General features: G+C 43.8%; 1 long non-coding RNA gene across 1 annotated transcript; it reads right to left on the bottom strand.

Moving 5' to 3' along the window:
• Positions 1 to 954: 954 nt before the first annotated feature.
• LOC125324184 lies at positions 955 to 24,129 on the bottom strand. The gene is made up of 3 exons (XR_007202850.1): positions 22,023 to 24,129; positions 7,379 to 7,425; positions 955 to 1,251 (listed from the first exon to the last, which is right to left on the bottom strand). It is a non-coding gene; the product is annotated as an uncharacterized LOC125324184 (long non-coding RNA).
• Between the last annotated feature and the right edge of the window lie 826 nt (positions 24,130 to 24,955).

Here is a 24,955-nt window from a genome sequence, read left to right as displayed (position 1 = left end):
TGAAATTCTCACAGTTCAAGGGAACAGAGACACTCAGCAAATAATGTGCTGGGTCAGAGACTAATACTGCATCTGTCATCTGACAGGATTTCATAACTCCCTGGTACCTCCATTGATTTTTTTGTGCCTTCATTTGGGAATCTCCCAGCCTTAAGCATTTTTGTAGCTCAGTTTGAAATTAATTTCTCCCGACATCCCGGCAATTCCCACCATACAGCCAGCTTGCAAGAGCTCCCTGCTGAGGAAACAAGAGGGCATAGCTTGGGAGCATCACTGTACACCAAGGCTGGAACAGCAGTGGCAGTGACAACCACCTTCTCTGGGCTGGCTGCCACACATCTTTCACATTTTGGGAAATGCCACCTGCTGACTTGCAGAGGAAATTCAAAGGCAGCCAAAAATGTGATGCAGTTTATGTGATGCCTATGAACTTATCTGTAAGGAAGATATGAGAAACGGCACAAAGAGAGACTGCCCTGTGTTTTAGATGTCAAAGAACACACACTCAAGCTGCTGAAAGCCCCAGCCAGTGGTGGAACCTCAGTCAGAGGGCACAATAAGCCACGCCTGTGGAGAAACAGGCTTCATTAATCTCAGAGATCATTACACTTGTCTGAGCAAGGCAAGACCACAGGATGAGAATCTGCAGGAGGGCTGCACCTGAGAGATTTCTTCAGGTCAAGATGCAATCCAAATCTCTATCCTTGACTTAGACAGCTTCAAATCCAAGATAGGGGGCAGAGGTGGAGATGGGCAACAAGAGCAGTGTCAGTTTTCTCGATTAAACCAACACAACTCTCTTCAGCACCCTGCACAAATATCTCTCAGTATCAGCCAGCACAAAGGATGCTTTTTGCTGGCTGCATGGCTTTGCTCACAGATGCTGCTGCAGTAACACACTCAGCAAAGTATGGGCAGGCAATTGGGACAGCAGAGCACATGGTCCTGCTTCCCTTGTGCACAAAAAACTAACATTGGGGTTTGCTCCAGACTTTGTGGCATGACTCAGTGCTGCAGACATCAGGATCAAAGCAGTGCCAAAGGAATGAGAGCAGAAGCTGCCAACACTTACAAGCTTAAGGTTGTGTGGTGAGCACAACATATGTCTGCTGTTTACTAATCATGAGGCAGCTCTGGAGAACCTGTTCCAAGCAATTGTCAGAAGGTGGGTGGTGCTCCTTCGTGCCATCGCATTTCCCTCTTTGGACGTGTCCAAGTGTACTTACAACCAGGGGATGTACATTTCAGGGTCTGCAGGAGGAAGAAGAGGGGAGGAAAAGGCTCTGTGAGAGAGATGTTGTGAGGTGGGAGGTAGGAGAGAATCTGTAATTTGCTACATCCAATCTATGACTGCACACAGCCGGAGTGCCATGTGGCTGGGAGGAAAGCCACCTTCTCTTGGCTGATAGCTCAGTGTTGCTTTGGTCAAAACCCTCCCTCTGAAGAATTTCCTTGCAAGTAACAGACTGAGCTTGAGCAGAGGAAAAGTGGTGCACCAGATGGGTTACAGTAGCCCTCCCTTCCCAAAACAAGGTCAGGTGTTTGCATACAAATCCAATTTGTCCTTCCAGAACACTCAGTGGTGTTTCAGACTCTTCTTTCAGACTCCTGCTTTCTTAGTGCTCTATAGGTACAGATACATATTCATACATTTATATACATATATACAGGTACCTGTACACATATATATCCATACTCACATACAGCCATATCTGAAATGCTGAAAGAGAAAGGGAAATCAATTTTGTTCTCAATCAAGGAGAAGGCTGCGATTTTGGCAATAAAAATAACAACAATGCTGCTCAATAATCGCCTGCAGAGGGGACAGCAGGCTGTGAGAGCTGCACTTTGCTGCTTCCCGGCTGTATTTTTGAGTCAGCTGCTTGCTGCTTCTTTTCTCCCTTCTACCTTTCCCCAGTGCATCTTTTGCTGGCACCGAGTGGGGCCAAACTGGTGGCTGTGCATGGAGGTGGTAGTGGCACATCCTCAGCAGCATCTCCTCATTGTTTTACAACAGAAAGGACACAACCCTAGGAAGGCAGGCCTTGATCCATCATGGCCATGGATTTAATCTCTGTCTTTTGATAGGCCTTCAGAGCTCGTCTAAATTGTCTACCACCTCTCTGCAGTCATCCTGCCATCTGGAATCTCCGGGATTAAAGATGGTGTTCCATGTATAGGACCTTAGAGTATCTGGGGCTACATTTCTTTGTTCTGTCCTAGAACTGGTTTATCCACCATGTTTTTAGAAGACCTGCCATTGTCCTGGTGTATTCATTATTTTCCACTCATTTGAGACATATTCAAGAGGCAAGACTGATCACAACAAATAAACAAATGCTCAAACGAGCCAATATAGGCTAAGTAGTATAGATTTTCTTTCAAAAACAGCTGAATGAAGCAACAGCTTGTATTATTACTAAATTGTTGGCAAATTGTTCACAAAACTGAATCATGAATAAGTAACCCAAAACATCTAATTGAAGGCTGAACATGCTTACATACAAGAGGAAGACTTTTAAGATAATGCCTAGCAGTGGCACTTCTGAAAACAGTCTGAAATGTGAGCTCTCATCAGTAACTTTCAAGTAGCCAGTGGCTTGTTAAAGCATCAAATAAAAAAAAAAAGCCCAAGCAACCACTTGTTGAGTCAAGCACACAGAAACTTGGGATAAAATAAACCTTCTCGGTGGCACTCAGAGCTCTGAGGGGCTGGCTGCAGCTGGACCTTATTTCCATTCATTACCAATTCAGCAAGAGTTTGGTCATGTTCAACAAGAACTTTCATGATGACAGATTCATGAACAATGTGTTTACTGATGCCATAGGTCTGGCTGAATTCAGTAAGAACATCCAGAATCCAGATTCACAAATAGTGTGGTTTATTGAAGCAAAGGGAAAGCAGTCCAAGGTTGTTGGTGATAAATACACTAACTACAGAGTGTGTCTGGACAGAAGGTAGTAACAGAGATTTATTAGCTATATACATTAAAATATTTCTGGGTCTGTTCCAATGCAGTTGGAGGAAAATATGTCACTTATAAGTATCCCTTTGTAAGAGGAAGAAAGAAAAAGTCCGTCGACAGAGCCTGAGCTAGCAGAGGTGTTTTTCTCCTGTTTTATTCTTCCTTTCTTTCTCTTCTCTTTGTCTTTGCTGTGATACCCCCTCTTTTTTATACAATAATTTTTAGTCCTTCCCAAAGAGAACAACAATTGTATGTCATAGGCTGGGTGTTGGTGACTGAGATCATGCATGTAAGGCATATCCTCTTTTCTCTTCATTTGCATTCTAAGGGCTGTGAGAGTTAATATGCAAATAACACTTAATGAGGGTATTGGTTACTCTTGATCAGCATTTATGGTTGATACAAAAAGTAAAATGATCACTTTGGTTCACCCCAAACATCATTCTGTCGTTAGCCTTTGCTCAAGACAGGAGCAGGATCAGCAGGAAGCCTTGTTTAGGTTTTTCTTGATTCATCACTAACTTCAACCAACTCTGTAGCAAGTGTGACCATTTACCACACCTCTCTTTTCCTGCTGCCCTCGAAGAAAGGAATCTGTTGGCATTGACTTGGCACAGAGCAGCAATTGTTTTATATTTGCTAAGAACATTTTTCATCACAAAATAACATTTAAACACAGAGAAGTTTGGCTGCAGGAAAATGTTTGTTTCAAGGATATTTTATAATTGAGAAAATAAAAAGTGAAACCCTTTCACAATCACAGAATATTTCACACTGACCTTTTTGAGATGCAACGCTGGGTACTTTCTTTTAAAATTATTTGTCTCTGAAATATTTGATACTGATCCAAGTGCAGTTTGGCTGGCAAGAGCACGTGTTGAATTTTCTAACTGACTTTGTTTGACAGATCCAAATTGAAATCGTTAAAAACATTTTGTTTATTTTTTGAGAGAACAGGCAAAGCACAATAATTTACTGGTTTGAGCCAGGAAAAACTGTTCAGATTGCAGAATTAACCTCTCAGATAGGAAGTCCCATTCACAGATTTTTATATTTCATTTTTCTGTAGATTAATCCTCCATGGCCCTCTGTTAGTTGTCCTAAGCCCCCTTTCAGTTGCCTGGAAATTAGTGGGAGCAACTCACTAGGAACCCATTCCTAAATTCCCAGGCCAAGGCACCACTGGCATTTTGAGGAAGACACTGACATGCCATCATCACTTGTCATCTCCAAGAAATTTTCAGCTGGGAGGCAGCTGAGGAACGTTCTGTTGGCTGAAGGTGCCATGTGTCTGCTTCTGGACTGGCCCTTCTTTTAGTCTACCACCAAAACATCGTAAGGGGCATTTGGGAGGGACTCAGGGCAAGGTGTGGGAGGTCAGAGTGGAATGTTTTCTAACAGCTGAGCTGCAGGCTTAAGGCCATGGCCCAGAGCATCTTTTAAGGTTGCATTCTTGTTTTCTTTGGCAGGGGATTTATCTTGAAAATGGATTTCCCATTATTTTCACTTCCTCCCTTATCTATAAACACAAATTATGTTTTCTTCCTTCTTTCTTGGCTTACCTCACCACAGACACTGTTGGTCACCTTATACATCTGGAATCTGGCATTTGCTAACTGATCTGATTAGAGTTAATTACTAATTATTTGTATTACAACAACCCTGATGTTATACGCACCATGGGAGTATAATTTAATTATGGAATAATATCAATCAGATGCATAAATTAAAATGTTCTTATATTAATATGAACCAATCTTCTACTTTCAGCTGTATGATCTGCTAGTCTTGGAGGAGAAAAAAAGCTCTTTCTCCAGCTTTTGGAGAATGTGGAATTCTCCAAAATCAGGTGGAGGGGCTCACAGTTGAATGAATGGGACTCACGGTTCCCTGGTGTGTAAGAAGAATTCTTTCTGGAAGGATTTTTAACAAGAAAAGCTGTGACTGAACACCATTTTAAGCTCTACAGCTCTCTCCACGAGGATAATTCTGGGCAGGACTAGGTGCAGGATTTACTTCCACTTCCCAGCCTTGCACAAGGCTGCCTGTCCCCTCAGTGATTTTTGGGGCTGATGTGGGCTCGGGTGCTAGGTCAGGGGTGAGATGAATGTAAGGAGATGTTCCTCCTGGCAAAGCATCCTGCAGAAACTCAGAGCAGGTGCTCCCCGGCTCTGTTGGCTTACATGTTACTCCTGATGCTCTTGACTTGGGAAAAGCCAAATGTGCATCCAACAGCTTGTTTGCCTCACCCCTATCACCAGTCCACCAGAAGTTACCTTACATGATCTTCTGCCATGCAGTCAAAGTGGAGCTGTGGCCACACATGACCCTTGGAACACCTGAAAACAGCCACCCCACAAATCATGCACACACCTTCCAACCAGAAGTGGCCAGGGGCAGAAGTCTTCTCCCACAGTTCCTCACATGTGGTTCACAAGCTCACTGCTTTGGTGCTCCTACAGAAGATGTTGTTTTGCAAAAGTTTTCAATTATCAAACTCAAGGCAGTTCTTTATAAGCTCCAAATGTCCTCTGGCAATCCTTTTTCTCTGAGGTCCTAGACTAAATTCTCCCAAGGTTTAGGTGTTCTTTCATCGTAAAGCAGCTGTGGGGGAAGCTGGCCCAGCAGCCATCACCCACGGGTGAATGGGACAGTTCAGTGCTTCCCTTTCTAACCATAGTGTTTTGGACAAAGCAACAACTAAAGCCTATTTCCAGCTTCTCCTGGGAGTGGAACAGCCTTTGCCACACTCTGGCCCCATCTGCATCCAGTCAGCTGAGAAATGGTGAAACTCACCCTTTCCAAAGGACTTCTAGCAAATGCTGAGGCACTTATCAACTCTGTATAACCCTATGGATGCCAATTTACTGTTATTGTACACTGTCTATTGATGAAAGCAGCTGTGGAACAACACCAGGTAATGAATACATTGGAGGGAGCAGAAGATACATCTTGAATGTGTAACTAGATCCTGCTTTGACTTCAATTTTTCTGCTCACTCGTGGGTGTGCTGTATGCATTCACCACATACAATAGAACTAAACCCAAGAACTGCCTGTTTGCAACACTTTCTACCTCTGGAGAATTCAAAAATTGAGTGAAAGGAAATGTACTTCTGTTTGTAGAATGTCAGCTGAGTGCTTATGAATTTCAAACACTTAGCTAAAGGCAGGAACCGAAATACCAGCATCTCTTGCCTCTTTCTATACCTTACTCCTTTCTTCACAATTCATTTTTTTCCTTCTCCCTTTGTTCCTTTGATTTTCTCCACTGCTGCTGATGTGGCTTGCATCAACAAAAAAGCTTTGAATGCCACCAGCATAAGAAAGCTTTGAATATGCCAATGTGGAGCTTGGATAGCCAAACCAGGATACAAGTGCCTGATGAGAACAAGTTTTAACCATGATACCTTTTGTCCTTTGGTTTTCTCTTTTGGGGTTTGTTTGGCTTTTGGGGTTTTTAAAATAAGGCTTTAGTCCTTTGGAAAAAAATTGGTCCCTCTGTTACAATAACAGAATAGTCCATGAGCAGTTGTCACTTAGCTGGAAAGGCATTTACCACTGAGCAGTGTCTGTCCTGCTCATCCAGAGAGCTCGTGGCTTAGATTTCTTCTGCTGTTCCTGGATTCCATGAGCCACTCAACCACAGCAGAACAGAAAAGGATCCATTGCCACCAGCTCTCATTGACCCCTGGGTGGAGGATAAGCAGGGTCTGTTTGCTGAGCCTTCCCTCCTCTGAGAAAGAGGTGGGGAGAAGCTGATTTGTGTGAGCAACACGTGCCAATATGACAGAAACAAGAAACATCAATTTGCCTGTGGGCTTGGATCTTTTCAGCCATCAGGTCTCTGTGGAAAACTGCAGGGAGCTTCTGAGCATCCTTTTACGCTGCAAATTCCAAAATTAAAACATCTCACACTTGCAGACAACTTTGAGATATTTATTTCCATTCACTTGTGTTAACTGTTTTAAGACAGTGGCTACTCATCCCAACATTATTTTGTGAAAATCCATTCACAGGAGTCAATCTTCTTATCTCCTAGAATGCATAAGTTGTATTGGAATATAAGGCTACAGAGAAATTAACTTATTTTCTTGAAATGGTCACACTTCCTGTGTATCTATAGACAGATACATGTACGTATTTTTAGCAAATGAAACAATAACTATAATTTAAAACTTCAGCTAACAGAATTAAATGGTTTTACAGAGAAACAGAGTTTTACAGCTCCTGCTAATTAGTATATGACTCTGATGGAGCAGCTGAAAAGCTAGCCCAAAAAAGTTGCTTTAAATTTTTTTACAATTTCAAACTACGAATTGGACTTCTTTTGTTAGTTTTTAATTTTATGTTTCATTGCTAAAGGAATATTAAGGACTCACGTTTTCCAAAATTTGTGGCTGCAAAACTTACCAAGACAAGGAGGTTTGGTTTCATCTTGATTGTGTCATGCTTCTCTTCTTAAAGGTAAGAAAAAGAAAAAGAAAAAAAAAGACACAGGGAAATAAAGTTATTGAGGATAAAGCTTGAAGTGAAGATGAATGGACAGTAGACACCAAATGAAATAAGCAGAGAATGTCAAAGGAATGGTCAAGTTACCTTCTACAGAGGGTTTAATTTTTTTTTAAAAAAGAAGTTTTTTCATTCTTATCTATTTCTTCTCACACCACACACAATTACACCTCTGTCACAATTCCTGTGATGAAGAACAACAAGCTCTGATTGCTGTGGGGATTTACTGTTGCAGTTCCCTTCTGAGTGTTTTTTTTTTTAGCGCTGAGGATCATAAGAAGTCCTTCAAGAACCTATCTGGAATAGGTGCTTTGCTGGGCTGCAATCATTGCAGACACTTCCAGAAGTTTGTAATGACCCTGTTTGACACTTAGACACGCTGAAGTTCCACTCTTCAGTCTCAGAAACCTGGAAAGTGGAGACTCCAGAGCCGCTCAGTCTGTGCTGTGAAACCTCTCATCGTTTTCCTCCTCTGCTTTACTGCTCCTATGCAACACGTAAGCAAATGTGTCATGAAAATTTCCTGTCAAACCCATTCCGCTGTAAAAACCCCCACAATACATTCAACTGTTAATGCCTTCATGTTCTCCAACCTTCCTTTGACTTTGAGGCCACCTGTAGGAGGCCAAGCCTCTCCTTCTTGTGTGTTCCCACCTCTGTAACTTGGCTGGACCTCAGCACTCAGGTCTGACGCAGCCCACTCGATCCAGCCACACGTGAACAGCAAAAGCATTTGAGCCCAGCATGAGCAGCAGCCCCAGCCTCCAGCACAGCACTGCTGCAAGATGTTGCCCTCCAGTGTCCCCTCTGCTCCGAGCCTTTCTCCCTCCCTAGGCTGTGTACGTGGAAATTCTGGTAGCCCAACAGCAATGAGAAAGACCATTCCGTTAATTAAGCTGGGTAAAAACTGACTTTCTTTTGGAAAAAAAGACAAACTGTCTTTTTGAAGTGACACAGAGTATGAAGTCATATTTAAAGCCTTGGTTCCCATCAAAGTGAGCATCTTCCTCTGGATTTTTCCAGTTCACCCAGTCCAGGAGACTAAGGAAAGCTATAAACTGTCCCTCTTTGAGGGATGAAGAGAACAAGTATTTCCTGATCTGCTTCCTGATTCCTAGTGGCTTGGTTGGAGGTGTCCTGTGGATTATCAGCATCAGGATGGCTCATTCTTGCAGCTGGGGGATGCTGTCCTTCAAGACCTGTCACCTTTACCTAAGCCACTTTGCCCTTCAAACTGCTTCCCATGTGATCCCTTGCTCCCCTGCTCTGAGGCACAGCTGGGTCTGTGGTTTCTGAGAAATTCCTGCTTTTGTCTTCCCAGAGCAGCAGAGCCCAGCACAGCATAGTACAGTACAGGCTAGTAACAATTTGACAAAACTGTAAAACCACAAGCAGAGTGAAAGGGATAAATAACATCAATCCAGGACAACGCTGTAGAAGTCTCCATACAGGATCTATTCTCTGAGGAATTAAAGGGAATACAAAGCAAATCAATCGGTTTTCATGGAAAATAGGCCTTGTCAAACAAACCTGATTTCACTCTGTGATGAGATTACAAATTTTGTTGATAAAGGGAACTGTCCAGATGTAATAGGCTTAGATCATCAGAGCGCTTTTGACTTAGTATGAAATGATATTTGGGTTTAAAATGTTGTACTATGTAGCATCAATAAAGCATGAAATAAACAGGTTAAGAACTGCCTACCTGACAAATATCAAGAAAAAACCAGTCAAGGGAAACCAGCACAGCCCTGGTGAGGGGGCATGAGCAGCAGGACTATGCCCAGAACTCTTTGCTGCTTTCAGCCATGCTCAGGGACTTGATGCAGATAAAATTGGTAAATGAAGCAAATACCAGCAGCTCAGCAGAGACTGGTAAAATGAGGCTGTGATACCAAGACATCTAGGTCACTGAGGGTGGGGGGGTCAGAACTGGCTTGAATATACACAGTTATGTGTCTAGAAAGGAAAAAGTCCTAGAACAGGGACTGCAACCCAAAGTGGGAGTTGCAACAGCCATAGGTCTGAATGTGGCCTCACAGAACGAGGACTGGCAGAGAGACCAAAATCCATGTCTACCAATCGACTGCACGTGGCTGACTTTTCATGCTGTGATGAGGACACGAGTCCTCGGATAAAATGCACTCTTCTGGCATCTGGAGGTCAAGAAAGCATGGAATTGTCAAAGACAGAGAGGAAAAATGCTACATGAACTATCCAGACCACACCCAGCCTCTCACACACAGCTCCTTGCTGCAGGTGGGGGAGATTGGAAAGGATATTCAAGCCTTAGCAGTGCACTCTGACACACAAATAGGCCTGGGAATAATGGGCTGTGCTACTTCTAATTTACAGCTTCCTAGACACTGTAATTTGCAATTTTTCCCAAATGAGACATTTGCATGTCAATTGTCTGCTACCAATTGCAAGGTGGGCAGTACATGTCCTGAAAAATAGCATCGGCCCCTTTTGGGAGCATTAAAAGACAGCGTTGCAATCTCACCTGGGCATTTTAGGGTTTAACCAACCAAAAATGGCAGTTTTGTTGGTTTTTTTAAGAAAAGCAGCAAGAAGCTGCCAAGTGTGTCTTTTAACCATGTGGAGCTTGCCAAGGTGAGTTCAGCAGTGCTGTCTTGAGACAGCTAGACAGCATTATTTTGAAAATTTTGTTGTTTCTTTGCTTTTGTGAGGTTTTTTTTAAGGAAAAGGCGGGGGGGAAATGGAGAAAAGAAGAAATACAGGAAGGAAAGAGAAGGAAAATTGCAACCTAAAGTCCTTCGCTAAGAGACCTGCATCTCCATGATAAAAAATGTAGGAAGGAGCTTTCTGGAGGATACAAGACAGCTCATCTCATACAAGTCCTAGAACATATGTCATTCCTCCAGGCCAGCTGGTCCCCCAAGGACCTGCAGGCCACCATGGCAATAACACTGCAGTTCTTCTTTCAGCAACAAATGCAACACAGGTGCAGCAAACAGAGCTGAATGAGCTCTCCAGCAGCACTAGCAACTACTGCTGCCAACTGCCCCCAGCTCCCAAAATGGCTTGGAGCAGCCCAAAGGAGGCTGGAATAAAACCAGTGCACATGAAAGTAAAAAGAGGCACCATATAGGCAAGCAGCTTCTTCAAATATTTGAGAATTAACCTTCTTGTCCTAGAGCTGGACAAGAGAAGTGGTGAAAGAGCAGAAGGAGTTTAGTACTGAGAAGACCATGCCCAGTTTATGTCAGCTCTTTTAACATCACAACCGGGGCCAAGGGAGATTTCTTGTTTGGGCTTTTCTCATCAGCTTGGCATCAAGCTGTCTCCCATCCATACCTTTGTCTCATTTCCCTCTCCAGCACCCACACTGCAGTCAACATGTCTTTATGCAGGCCGTGTTTTCCAGCAGACACTGACAAGAGTTTCCATCTCAGGGACGGCTAAATTGCAGTGGGATGTGCACAAACAATGTTCCCTGCCCCCACAGTCAGTATCAGGCATCACCTCTTCATTACAGTCATTTCTGGTGAATAACAGCAGCTCACCACACTGGGGGCATGTGTAGGAATTCTCTCTTGGTTACGTGGGAGATGAAGTAAGAGGTTTTATTAAAAAGTGTTAGAAAGGGCCCTAAAGGTCTTATACCAGTCCACATGTCTCCCAGACTGGCATGCAACTGGGTCATCTTTTACCTGCCCAAGGACAGCAAAACCTGTCCTAGTACCTAAGTTATGGAAGATTCAGGAAAGAATTTCATCAGGACTGGGAAGGTAACAGGGCTGTTCACCAGGGACATGCCAGAAAATGAAACCTAAATCACATGGTGGGGAAAAGTTGTCCAGGATGTTTTTCCTGGGGCTAGCAGGGTTGACATGGCAGCTGAATAGTGGGATTTCAAAAGCTAAACCTGCATGCTTTTAACCTGAAGCATCCCTGGATTGAAAGCTTATTTTTCTTTTCCCACACTTGCCATGAGAACAAACAGCTGCCCTACAGCCAACCCCTTGCAGTTCTAAAACACATGGCACAGATCATCCCTCAGAAACCTGAAATGTACTGCTCACAACACTAAAGCTAGATGTTGTCCTCTGCTTTCAAAATGCTGATTAAAAATTCATCACAATGTTTACAGTAGAAATTTTGTACATAATTATCACTGTAACCCAGGTCTCTTCTTATTTTAATAATTTCTTGCTCAGTTTAAATACCTAAAAGGTTTGCTGTACTTAAAAGGGAGCAACAGTAGACTCTCATACAGGCTGGAATCATTTTTTCAGGTTTCAAAAAAGAAAAAACAAACCTGAAAACATGATAAATACCTCCGAATTCAAACAGCTTTTTAATGTACACTTCTCTTGCAAGCAATTGCATCCATGAAACATGAAAAAATGCACACATCAAAAAAATGCACACTTCAGTTATAGAGACTGAGCTTGAAGACTTGTGAAAAGACCCCTCAAATCTTCCCTGGGTGTTTGTCAGTCTGCTGGCCTGTGAGTCAGCCCAAAGTTTCAGCATGAAATTGGTTTATAGGATTCTCATAGAAACTAAAGAAAGTAGAGTGCTAATTAAGTGTTTTTATCCCTCTGAATATCAGGTACAACTCAAAGCAGCTGCACTGCAGAGTTTTCCCTGCAATGGCCCAATTACACCTCCCGAAGGCTCCAGATTGATCCAGGCTGGAAAATATACTTCTGCCTTTTGTGTTCTTAGCTGGCTGAGGTGGCAGGGGCTGTGCAGAACTGTGGAGTGCATAAAACTGACTGATGCTCACCTGCAAACACAAAGAGCTGCAATTGCTCCTAAGCCCCCACAGACAGATTTCCTCTGCCAGAAAAAAGCAGGATCCCCATAGGTCAGAACTGTTATTAATAATGTGGAGAAGTCTCATTGCACACTGTAAGTGCTCATTTGACCATGATAAAGACAGTGATGAGAGGAAGCACAGAGACTTCTCAGCTCAGTGTGAGTGCTGCACCTTAAATCACAGAACAAATTAAATTCTGAGAGAAAAATGCTATAAGGCACATGGCCAGGGTGCCCGAGCTGGAGAGTTATTTACAGTTTCTGTCTTTCAACAGCAAGTTTTCTGAGTGAAGCTAAAGCAAATATTCATTGGGGAATCTAATTTATAATAGACATTGAATGCTAAAAAAAATGGAAGGCAGAGGAGAGGAGATCAGACATGCTAGAAGGAGATAGCTTCATCCACATTTAAATTATTGACCCACAGACTTCTAAATAAGTTCTCAATAAAAATGTATAACTGTTCAAAGTAAGAAATTTGGACATGCAGGATGCATTCCCCCTTGTAATAGTCTATCCCCAGCCAACACACTGCATTATTGGAACTGAAGATTAATTCCGTCAAAACTGTTCTCTCCCTGTTAAAACTTAGGATAAGTCCAGATGAATTTGAATTTTACCATCAAAGCAAAATTGAGTCGAAATGCCATTTTAAAATGGCATAAATTACTCTCCACAAACAGGACTGCCATCTCATGACCAAATCTGTATTTCCCAGGCTTTTCTTTTTTGAGGTTTTTTTCAAAGTCCACTAACTCCAAGATAACAATTTTCTGTTCTAGGTAAGCACCTAACTTCCATTTGGAATATGAAATATGAAAAGTTTGACCTGGAGGACTAAAAAAAAAGGAAGAAATATTAGAAATGCAAACTTTTATGGATGGAAACTGTTTAAGCTGAGGGGAAATGTGGGCCTGCTGCTGAATGGGGTGGGTAGCCTGGCAATACAGGGCATGCAAAAAAGTGAGGTATTGAATGAATGCCTTCTTAACTTCAGTCTTTATTAGTAAGATCAGTTTCAAATATGCCAGACCCTGGAGACCAACAGGAAAGTCTGGAGCAAGGTGGAAGAGGATCAGGTAAGAAAATGCTTAAAAAACTGGACACACATAAAAACCATGCGCCCTGGTGGGGTGCACTCATTAGTGCAAAGAGAGCTGGCTGATATATGCCAATCTACATCCTAAAGGTTCCCTCTGTTCCACTGTTTGAGACAGCTTTGGTTCAGGGCACAGAGCATTGAGCATCTTGGTAGTTTTATCAGCTGGCAGCAAGGCCCCACTACGTATTTTACCTGTTTTTTTGTTAAATTGATCTTCATTGGTTTGCTTTGGAACTTGGACAAAAAGAAGTTTAAACTTAAAAATGTTGAGCCAATTGCTTGAGTGAATCCAGCAAACACGAGAGCCAGTCTCAGAATGAAAACATACAAGCATGTTAAAATAGCAGCAGGGCCTCGGATGACTCATATTCATTGAATTTTAGAACAATTTACATTGGAGTGGACCTCCAGAGGTCGGTTAGCCCATCCATCTGCTCAAAACATGTCTAATCAGATCAAGGGATGCTTGTCAACTCCTCGAGCATTACAGTCTACATTTTCTAAAGCCTCTTCCAACCCTCTCAGTACATTACCAAGGAGAAGACAGATACTACTCCTATTATCTACAAGAGGGAACTGGAAGAGTTTGTCTGATCAGAGCTGTAAATGAAACGTGAACTCTCCCCATGAGTTTTTGAGTCATTTTAATATCAGGCTGTTCTGCATCAGCCTTCCAGCGTGAGCACAAGATGGAGCTCAGTATGGAGCAGATACAGTGGCACTGGAGATGCTCTCCAGCCCTACATCCACTTGCTCACCATCAGGCCACAACACGGCCCCCAACACAAGGCCAAACACTCCTGATGACCAGGGAAGACAATCTCTGAATGGAAATCCAGACATAAGACCTTTATCTGATCAGAACACCTCTCTTAGGTGCTGTTCTCCACTAAGTGGGATTCCAGGGCATAAAGGAATGAAGAACAACTAGCACTGTGATCACACATAGCAATTCAATCTCCATCTACTCCAGAAGAACCCAGGGCCATTATCCTGTGTTGTCAAAGCTGTTAATGAGATATTTGGCTTCATTGGTAACATGCCAGTCCACCTCAAAGACAGATAGCAAAATGAATGGATCAGGACAGGGAAAACAATGACCCAGATATGTCTTGCAAACCGTGACAAAAAGAAGATAGAGAAGAGCAAAGAGCTCATAAAGAATATTTCTGATTCACAGAACTCAGCAAAAAATTTGGCCACCCTCAGTTGAATTTTTGACTACAGAAGAGAATAAATAAATTCAAATTTAAAAAATAAATAACGAAAAAAGTCTTGTACTAGTCCTGGCATAAGGAACATCAGAAAGGAACAAAGCAGTGGTTTTAGACTGCACCTATGTTTCAAGAGGTTAGAGAAGGTTCTGGAAAGACCAAAAAAGCCCTTCAGAGTTCTGGAACAGGTGTCTTATAGAGAAAAACATAGTCCAAATCTCTTACCTGTATTAAATTATATTAATGTTGGTTATAAAAGTTACTGAGAAGTGTGAATTCTTCCATCTCAAAAAAACCCCAAACCAAACCAAACCAAACCAAAATACAGTTCAACACTGAAAGCTGAACATATCTAAAAGGGATACAAATCAATCACTCAGGAACCTCCCTCCATACACGGCAGAATCACTGTCACTGTAAGTCTACAGGCAGCTGGGTAAAGGATCCATCCTAACTAAATCAGGAGCTGGGTGCCAGAGAGAGAAATCCCTGGGTAAAGTTTCAAGGCTTGAATTTATTATACAAGGGGATGATAGAGAGCCATAATGAGCTGATCCAGCTTTAAGATCTACGAATGATGGAGTCCTGCTTTTGTTTTGGCAGCAGACAACCTCAGATGCAAGTCCTCAGAACTCCACTGCACACACTATGTCTGAGCTAAGTAAGTGGGAATACCAGCTGAGGGTACAGCTTATGGGATGGAAATTTACAGAAATGAAACTAATTAGCAGCTTCCCAAGCTCAGCAGTATTCCTCTGACTCTGCTGCACTGAGTGTGCTGAGAACACTCTGGCTGTAATTATGCAGCCCTGTTCATTGCTCCACTGCCCAGACCAAGGTTTATAGAGAGACAGGACATTTTGGTTGTTAACCCTGGCTGTTAGTTACTGCTTTTACTTCATCTTACCCCAGTCACAACTGATGTTTATGTTTCCTACATGCTTTATGAGGGTTTCCATCTGGCAGCATTGCAAGAGAGCCATTGTCCTTCTTGCTTGGTAGGAGTCTTCTTCTCAAAGACAGATTCAGAACTGCAGGTTGGGGAGGTCAGCTCAGATTCCCCATTCCTCACACCAGCCTTGCTGGGCAAGCCAAGGCAGTTCAGTTTCTTTCACATATTCCAGTGTAAACGACATTTCCTTTGGATCCAACACAGGTACCTTTTCCTTTCACCCAGCAGTTTTACAAGGTGATCTTCTAGGCATTCAGAGCTGCTTCATCACTGCTTTGTAAAAGGACACTTATCTTTTATTATCATGTGCTGATTGTATTGCAAACAGGCATTACCCTCACATTATCAGCTGCCTCTGATTTATCACCAGATTTATTATAGGTCCATAATGGGGTCAGATTTATGGTTTCATCTACTTTTATGTCTTAAAGAGACCAGCACAGGTTACATTTATCATCTTTCCTGATATTTAACTGAAAGGCACTTCTTTGCTGCTTTCTATCCAGAGTTCTCTTTCAAACAATCAAAATCTCCTTCACTACACAGACACAAACACTGCAACTAACTCCTTCAAACAAAATTTTGACTTTACTCACTGCAGTATATGCCACAGAAATGGTGCTTTTCTACACTGAGCAAGTACTTTTGACAAGGGACAAAAAGAGGAAAAAGAGTCAGAAAAGGAAATGTCCTAGTCACTACCATCCCACAGCCTTCTTAATTAAACAGTCTTAATAACATTAATACCTCTAAATCAGCAACTACTTTTTCACACAGAAATCCTTAAACCTCTAAATGTGACAAGTGAAACCCGGCATTGAGTCAGGTAGGGTTTTCACAGCACATCTTAATTTATCATCTCATGTAGCTCCTAGGCATGTACTGCACCAGGAACCTCTGTCTGCTCTGTTATCCCCAGAGTATCACCTGTTATCAGCTAGGAATGAAAAAGGAAGCACAAAGCAGCAGAGACACAAGCCCTTTCCTGGATGAAGCAGAGCTCTGTCAGGAAAAGAATATCTGACTGCTGCAACTAAGAACTCTGTGCAATATCAGTTCAGGTATAGGCAGCAAAGTTATCCATCTCACACCACTGCGGAAAAACTCACTGTTCTTGGTAACACAGGCCATGGCTAATAGAGTCCTCTTCATTAAAGTATTGGAAATCTGGCCACGTTGCACTTCCAAAATGGAGAATGCCTTGATTTAAGCTTTTCTCTGGTTACAAACACTTCAGCATATATTTTCAAGTAGTTTTCTCCCCATTTCCCTAGAGACTTCTCACTTGAGAAACATTAAATTCCTCCTCATTCTGCTTCCTATTTCATCTGAATCTTTTTTATATTACCATGGTTTCAAACTAAGAGCATAGAATTAGAGTAGATATAAGAAAGTTTTTTACAATGACAGCGGTGAAACTCTAGAACCCCAATGAAGTGTAAATGCCCAGACATCACTGGAAATATTCATGGTCACATTGGACAGGGCTCTGAGCGACCTGGTCTAGTTGGAGATGTCCTTGCTCACTGCTAAGCAGTTGGAATGATGACATTTAAAAGGTCCAGTCTACCTCAAACTGGTCTACAATTCTGTGATTCAACATTTCTCCCATTTGCTAGATGAGTTCCAAGTCAAAAGGAATCAAAAGGCTCACAGCCTGCTAGAGAATGGAGCACATTTGAGTTTTTTGAGAAGCACCAGGGCAGCAGAAGCACTGGGACCCTGATTTAGCCCAGGATCCTGCTTGGCCTAGGTGCTGTACACACTGCCCACCTGCATGTTATGGTCCAATGATAAGAGATGCCTCTGCCCAAATTAAGGTGCAAAAGAGACCTCATGCCAAAGTCAATAGTATGGATTTTATTTAACAGTAAATGTGAGGTGGAGAGATAGAAAGATATAAGAGGAAGGGGGTGGGGAGGGAAGAGAGAGAGAGAGAGAGAGAGAGAAAGATTAAGAAGAAAGATATCACCACCACATGGGTCCCTGCAGAGTCCTGCTGATCCTTCTTCACCCTGGTCTTTGGTGGTGGGGGTCCCTGAGTTGTTCTTTGGGGGTACCACTTTTATACAGTCCAAGTCCTGGGTAGCACAGGGCATAGATGCTGCTCCCACAGCTTGGGCTGGCATGTGTGTCACTTCTCACAGCTTGCCACTGTGTGAATGTTAGGCCTGGAATTAATGCCTTTCTGTTTTGCCACCTGGGCTTACCTCAGGTTCCTGTAGTGGTGGCTTATCTTATGAGAACTTCCTTTCTTAGCAGTGTTCTGAGATGTGCATCTGCATCCTTTAAATCCTCACACTGCACTATTAGATGGGGACACTGGACACCTCCCCTGAGCTCCCCAGTCCATGTAGATTTGTGTGCACCCACGGCTGCTGAGCAGTGAGAGAAGGCAGCAACAGGTTTGGCTTGTTCCTGGGCACCAGAAGAATACAGCAACAAGAGATGTTTTGATTTATGCCAGGCAATGCCTGACCACAAAAACTGCTTTTAACACAGAAAGCCCCTTAAAATTCAATGCTGTTTTTGCTTGGCAGTGCTCCAGGACCCACGATCACTGTGATGAAATCCACTATCCTCTAGCACAGCAAGGCTCACCTCTGCTGCAGGCTCACTGCTGATACCCAGGGAGTTTGGAAAACCCATTTACACAGGCCCCAGACTGGCCACAAACCTCACCTCTGTGGCAGGGCAGGTTCTTAGCAGAACAGACACGTTTTGAACACACAAAAGCTCCTTGCCACTGCAAGGGAGTGCTAGACCACTGTCACAGTGTGGTTCATACCACCCACTACCACACAAACTCATACAACAAACCCCAAGTGGACACTCCAGCCAGAGCAATCAGGACAACCTTTCTGGTTCAGCTGGCAGTGGCCCCAGCCATTTACAACACCATGGCAAAACTCTTAAGAACAGAGGCCCTTCTCCTTCCCTGGGAGCAAAGGGTCTCCCTCATCTTCATCTTTAGGACTATCTCTGGGAGCATCTCTAGGAACTGAGGTTTTCTCCTTTCCCATTTGGAGCAAAAGTCCTCATCGCTTCCATCTCTCCCTGTTCAAACTTCTCATGAAATTACAGCTGCGTCAGCATCTGCCTATCTCAGCGCAGGTGCTTTTGCTCACAAGTACAAGTTGAACACTCCACCCCCCATGCCTTCATGGAATTACAACGGGTACTCTGATATATCATAGCTTCACAACAGAATTTCAGCTTTAAGCATCTTCTCTTTCGCTTCCCTCAGGTTTTCAGCTCTTCACAGCAGTAAAAGTGTTAATCTCACCTAGGCCTTGCAGCTGGAATGTCACTTATCGCTGTTGGTCACATAACCTCTGCCAGACAGCGGTGCAGCTTTGGCTGAATCTTGGCCGCAGTGGAGAGCAGGAGGGGAGCCGAGCCGCTCCGGCTGCCCACGGCAGGGCTGTGGGGGGGTTCCGCAGGTGGAACAGGGCCCATCGGCTCCAGGATGGCCGTGGCCTGGCCCGAGCAGGGCCTGGGCCGGGCCCGCTGGCCCCCACACGGGGCCCGCAGCCACCTGTCCCAGCACTGGAAACGAGAGAGAGAGACTCTGCCTCGGGGTTTCCTATTCTTAGGTGTGGATCACAGAGGCAGTCACAACTTTAAGTGGCTCGAAGAATTGTCCATATTCAAACTGGCCATCTGATAGGTTCTGTCAGGTCACAGAGGAAGCTGTAAGCACCCCTTAGCAAGAACATCATTTCCAGGACTATGCTTGCTAACCCATGACATCATGGCTTTGAATATTCTAATGTTATGGGAAGTTCTGGAACTACCACATCTGCCTTCTTTTTATTTACCCCTTATCTTATAGCTCTTGGTTTACATTAACACAAAAATAAGTCTTTGTGAGTAATAGTCACAGTAAATATAAAATATCCATTCTGTTAGCATTTCCTGCAGGGTCAGCCATGCCTACCCCAGTCTCCGGCTGCACACACCACAGCCAACAGAGTCAGCACCCAAAGGCAGAGGAAGGACACCAAGACAGCTTTGACCTCAGGGCTGGGGGAAAGAGATGGAGCCCGATAAGATTTGGGGGACTGGGGTGCATGGCTGGACAGTTGTTGCTAAAAGCCTCAGTTCAGCACTTGGGCAGCAGGAAAGTGTCAATGCCAGCGACTTTCACTGGCTAATTCCCTGTCACCAGCCAATAAGAGAATTAAAATTCAACAGCAGATCTCAGCTCTGCCTTTCTCTGTTCACTTTGTTCACTGTTTAACAGCTGGTGACAGAGGCTGAGAAAGCCTCAGTGTGGTCCAAAGTGCAGCATGGAGGCAGCAGGGGGAAATCAGAGGAAGCAAAAAAAAAAGGGCAGGTAATGATCAAGGAGAGCAGGAGCTGGAGAGGAACTGACTGTGCTCCTGGGCATTATCTTGCCTGACATCCAGACTATGCTGTGTCAAACCCAGAGGGGCGAGATTCGATGAGAAAAGGGAGTCTGAAGCCCAGACTGACAGACAGATGTAGAACATTGATCCCCAGCTCACCCCAGGCCTAAAGAGCACCCTGCTTTCCTGAGACCACTCCTGTGAGGATCCCTCGTCTCTAAATGCCTTAGAAACAGCAGGAACTACCAATAGGGAGGAGAATGGTACAAAATCCAAGGCACTGCAGGATTATTAATGAAGCACAGCTGATGGGAAAGGGCAGGAGAGCCCACCAGGCCAAAGGGAAACACTGCTGGGCTGTGAAGAGGGCTGGAAGTGTATCTGCCCCCACTTGCTGGGACCCACTGCTGAAAGAGGGTGAAGAACTTTCATCTTCTCCTCCCTTTCCTACTTGAAAAATCTTGCCCCAGGTAATGGCTGATTAAACACTGCAAACTGCATTATTTAAGACACTGTAGCTGTGATACAAAGCTAACTTCTTTCAGAGCCAATACCTGACAAATACAAGCATACAGAGATGCCTAGAGCTCCTAGAGATGGAACCAAAATTGGTTGGGAAGAGCCTCTGAAAAACAAAAAAAATCAATGACAAAGTCCATTTCAAAAAGCAACCCCATGGAGAACTATGTTTGTCCTCACATGACCAGCCCCATTGACCTAAAACACACTGAAATAAGTTTTGTTGTTGGTAAGAAAACTAACTCAGCAAAGCCCCTTCGCTTATTATCTGTGTTTTCTATAACTATCTTGAAATATTGGAGGACACCCAAAAAGGGGAAATATATATATATATATACACATCTATATATATATATATATATGTTGTTTACTCTGTTTGTTTCAGACAGTACTTTGCCAGTACTTTATGAAAAAATGACATAATAATCTTTTATGTACCAGATGCTTCAAGGCGAACCAACTAAAGAAGCTGCAAAGATTGCTGCAGGATTTATGATCCAAAATCCTTGTGGCCATTGCTGGGTCTGAAGGACAAATTCTTCCTTGATGTTAGGACAGGTCTATTTACTCCTGTGTGACCAGCTGTCCTTTCCTTCCCCACAAGTTAAGAAAACACACTAGACTATTTAAATCGTAAGTTTTCTTTGGGTAGTGGCTGTCCCATCTTGAGTATGTACAACACTTACGACCCAGCTGCTAATTGCTAGTTTTGATTTGGGTCCAATAGAGAGGGTTTGGGGAAAAAAGGGGTATTAAGGGCACAGTCCCAATAAATTAGCTAGGCCAGACTCTGAGAAGGGCTTGTAGCTCTCTCTGCATGGGTAGTCTTTCTAACCTGGGCCGTCTCCCCTCTCTCTTCTCTCTTTAACAGTTTTATTTTTTGAAGCTACAAGATTTTTTTTTTCCTGCTGAGTGCTGGGTTAGCAAATGCAGGAAGCATATATTAGCAGTATTCTTTGGAGACCACCTACAGCAGTGAGATGAACAATGGGCCCTGAACCATGACTAATTTGTAGCCCAGAAATACAGTGTATTTTTTAAATGTAAAAACATTACTCACACTTAATAGTTTATTTGAACTAAAACCATGTTATTATCCCCTCATTATTTTACCTGGTATATTTTAGACAACTTATCTCAGGGTTGCCATAGCTACCTGCTGAGTGCCTTTGACTGGAGTGTTTGCAGTAATCAAAATTAAAGGCTTCTTATAAAAAGAAGTATGCTCTGACTAAAGAGGAATCTGGGCAAAATTGCCCATAATTGTATTCTTTTGCTCAGTGCTGCTTCTGTTGGGTGAGCTTGTGTGGTGGTTTGAAGCACAGCTGGAAAATTAAACCCACTCAAGCTGCTCCCTTTTCCCTGCCTCTTCCAATAAAGGGGAACACTAGAAGATTGAGAGTTGGAATAACAATTTACTGAAAATGGCAATAGCCACAATAATATTAATAACAAAGAGTGTGCAAAAGAGAGAAAGGGTTTTACCCACAGGAGTGTATTCACCACCAAACAAACAAAACCAAAACCTCTTCAGTTTTAACTACAATCCTTAGTCTCCCCCATAAAAATCACATGAAAATAGAAGTTTGACAAGGACTCTGGAAGGCTGTAGTCTAACCTGCAGCTCAGGGTGGGTCTAGCCAGGATTAGGAACTTGTCCAGACAGGTGGTGGAGATTTCCAAGGACAGATGGGGTGTAAAGAAGCCAGTGCCAAACACTTCTCAGTGGCATCCAGTGTAAGCACAAGAGGCAGTGGTCACAAACTGAAACACAGGAGATTATGTTTGAACACAGCAAGCACTTAGGAGTGACCAAGCCTTGGCAGAGGTTGTGGAGTCTCCAGCCTTGGGGATATTCAAAAGGCAGCTGTGCAACCAGGTCTAGGTGACCTTACATGAGTGAGGAGGTTGCATAGCTCCAGTGGTCCCATTTAACCCCAAACACTGTGAAATTCACCATCAAGGATGCAATCCCACAAACCCTTGAAAGGCAGACAGGACAGACCCAGTGAGACCTTCAGTTTAAAGTACAAATGCAATCAAAGGCATGGGGAGTCCCCCCTGAGCTTCTTACCAGCACCTCCTCCAACAGCTCTCTCCAAAACTGAATGCCCCACCATACCAAAGCTGGCCTAAGCCACAATGCCAAACCCTCAGGAAGAGGGTGATGCATTCAAGCTCTGCCACTGCACCTCTGGGTGACACAAGTGTCTTGGTTTGAGACAAATTTAGGGGGAAATGCCCTGGAGGGGACGTCTCCTCCACAGAAGGGAGGTTTCAGCACTCCCTCCCCCACCAATATGAAAGGAATTTCTTGGATGAAAGTGAAAAAGCCTATTTATTTAACAAGCAGAGTGCTGGCAGGGCACAGAAAAAATGAGTAAGGTCAGATGATAAACCTCCTCTCTGGGGAGAAAGCTGGTGGATTCAGAGCTCCCTCTGTAGCTGGCTCGGCCCCTCCCGAGGCCTGAGGCCGGGATGCGGCGTCCCCACAACCTCCCTGCCAGTCCACGGGGTCCGATGATGTGGTTCTCGGATCACAGCTAGGCCCAACAGCTCCAGAAGAGGAAGAAGTTCCAAGAGATTTCGGTATGCTGATATGGGAAAATTCCTTGCCTCAGATAACAGGCTGGCTAAAAGCAAGCAGGTGCTCCCCCAGCTCTGTAGTGGTTGAGAACGCGGGGGAGTGTGTGTGAGTCCTTGAACTGAAGAATTCACCTGGTTTCTCTCCCCCCTCTCCTGGACCCAGCTTAAAGCTGCAGGACCCATTTCTGGGCAATAAACAGACAATAGGGGAATACAGTATTATCATATAATCACCCCAAGACAACAAGGTAGGTCCTGGCCCTTCCCTGTTTCTCTATTCCCCCTCTGGGTAGCGGACGAGACACATCCCTGAGCTCTGATCAGGTGGCAAGGACTTGTGGGCACAGGGACCAACTGCCCCAAGTCCCCCAAGGCAGTGACATGTGAAGTAGCTCAGCTCTCCACAGCAGTGTTTCAGGATACCACAGTATGCATCTAAATACTTCCTTTACTTTTGAATAGAAGTGAGAACAATTAACTTAATACTGTTGGAAGGAAACCATTTTTAATTAAAGCTAGCGGGCCCTATTGGAATCATCCAAATGAACTGCAGGCAGTTAGACAATTAAAGTGAAGGTCACTAGAAGTACATACTGAACAGCCAGCCTGATGGAGTATTTAAGTACAGAAGAGCTGGATAGTGCAGTTAAAACAGTTTGCACAAACACAGCTCTGTTGGATTAGGGACAGACTTCTCGAAACCCTATAGGAACAAATCAACAAGGCAACTGCTTGCATTCAGGAGACAGACTCCTTTCCCACTGTGGCTAAAAGCAGCTCTAGGATCGAGTGGATCTGCGTGTTAGCAGCTTGTCTCCCTTTCTACACCACATAGTGACAAGCATCCCTGTATAAGACTCACCTTAGGGAGTTGTGGCCTCTACAGAGGAGAAAGCAGGCTCCAGAAACCTACCTTAATCCAGAGCAGGAGACATGAAAACTTTCCTTTATTTTACCAGATAAATCATTCCTGCAAGCCATAACAGCAGCCAGCTGGCAATGTAGGCACGCAGGAAGAAGTGAGTGGGGAGCTTGAAGTACTCTACAGGTCCTTTGGCAGAGAACTGGACTCAGGACTAGACAGCCTACCTCTGCCTCCTTCTGGAGGGTGTGTAGAAAGGAGCCATTTGTCCTTTACCTCCATTCATTCAGCTTTCTGGAAACAAGAAACAAACAAACAGTCAAAAAACACAAACCCAAACCTCTGCAGATTGTGCTGTTATGGGGCCTGACACATTAATAAGGCAGGAAAACAATTTCTGCTCTAAAAAAAAAAGAGTATATTTGCCTCACACCCACATAACAACCCACATACCTGAAGCAAACCAGCTCCAAAAAGTCATTCCCTCTATGCAGAGTTTAGCAACCCCAGCCACCTCTCCAGAACTGCAATCCCCTGCTGTCCTGGTCTCCAGACTTCCTGAATTTCCATTCTCCTCAGGCTTCTTAGATTACTTGCTCTAAAATTAATCTGAAGTGAATTACTCCTTGGAATGAACTTTTTTGGGAAAGTTAAATGTCAGCCTTTTCTAGTATCCACTTCAGCACAGATTTTAGAAGGAATGATTGGCTCCCAGTGCTGAAGTAAAAAGCTAATAATGCTCATTAGGTTATCCACTGCCATGTTTGAGGGATTGTCCCAGTGAGGAAACTCTGGCACGTTGCCCAGGTGTTCTAGAGATCCATGTCCAAGGTGCATTTTGATCCTGATAGCTGGACACAAGCCACCCCCTGGCTGCCATACAAGCAGAAACCAAGTGTGAAGTCCAAGGTAGGCTTTTCTGTGCCCTCACACTCTCCTTGAGCTGGGTGACCAATGCACAAGAAGACTTAACCATGCACACTCACAGCTTTACTAAGGGGACCCACAGACCTGTTTCGTAATTTTGCAGCTTTTTTGCAAAAAGATGGTTTACCCCTTGCAGAGAGGATAAGAGGAATCATTCATGGATCTTTCTGCTCCCC

The sequence above is a fragment of the Corvus hawaiiensis genome, chromosome 3, assembly GCF_020740725.1.
Source record: "Corvus hawaiiensis isolate bCorHaw1 chromosome 3, bCorHaw1.pri.cur, whole genome shotgun sequence".
In the NCBI taxonomy this organism is placed as follows: domain Eukaryota; kingdom Metazoa; phylum Chordata; class Aves; order Passeriformes; family Corvidae; genus Corvus; species Corvus hawaiiensis.
The sequence above is the reverse complement of the archived record's forward strand: the minus strand, read 5'-3'. Positions and strand labels throughout refer to the sequence as shown.